The 707-nt window shown below is 57.6% G+C and overlaps 1 protein-coding gene across 1 annotated transcript in view; it reads left to right on the top strand.

Moving 5' to 3' along the window:
* Positions 1-707, top strand: part of CALM2 (calmodulin 2 (phosphorylase kinase, delta)) — a 15,107-nt gene that overhangs the window by 727 nt on the left and 13,673 nt on the right. The window lies entirely within an intron of this gene.

The raw sequence follows: 707 nt of genomic DNA, 5'->3' as shown, positions 1-707 counted from the left end.
GGGGCGGGGCGGGCTCGGAGCCGCGCCCCGTGCCGCTCGCGCCCCAGCTGCTGCGCTGGCACCTGCAGGACTGCGGAGTCCCCGGGCGCTGCTGGCCGCCCGGTGCCGGGCGGGGTCCCTCCCCTGTGGCCAGAAGGAAGCGGGCTCACTTCTGGTTGTCTACGCGCCATCCACCCAGGCTCGGCATGGAAAAGAATACACTAATAAGTTTTGCATGGAGGGAAGTGAGCTGCTAGACCTGGAGGCAGGCATTTCCTCGCCAGAAACGTGAAAAAAAACCGTCGGCCCCAGCCAGGTTCGGCTAGGTGTTTCCTAGTCACCACCTGGCGAAAGCCAGCTTTGGGTGGCCGCCGCCGATCTGAAGTAAAAGTCGATATACCCCCCCGCCAGGCAGCAGTTGGAAGGACGCCTTGGTAAAGGGCCCCTGTGTATCCTGCTAGAGTACTCACCGTCCTCATCGGATGTTAGGAGTGGCCCTTACTTCCGTATGTAAAGTGCCAGGTAGCTTAACGTGCGGCGCCCCTCAAGTGAGCAGTGATGGTTGTCAGATGCTGTAGCCAGAGAAGAATGTTGGGGGAGGGGGAAGGGAAAAAAGCATTTTCCTGTCACCTAAAACCGGAACTCCTGACCTTTCCTGTCTTTAAAAAAAAAAAAAAAATCTAGGGCTGTAATTTGCAATACCTTGTGATTCCCTCTACCAAGTGGCT

The sequence above is a fragment of the Chrysochloris asiatica genome, unplaced genomic scaffold, assembly GCF_000296735.1.
Source record: "Chrysochloris asiatica unplaced genomic scaffold, ChrAsi1.0 scaffold00024, whole genome shotgun sequence".
Classification (NCBI taxonomy): domain Eukaryota; kingdom Metazoa; phylum Chordata; class Mammalia; order Afrosoricida; family Chrysochloridae; genus Chrysochloris; species Chrysochloris asiatica.
Note: the sequence above shows the minus strand (reverse complement) of the source record. Positions and strands in the feature narration are given on the sequence as shown.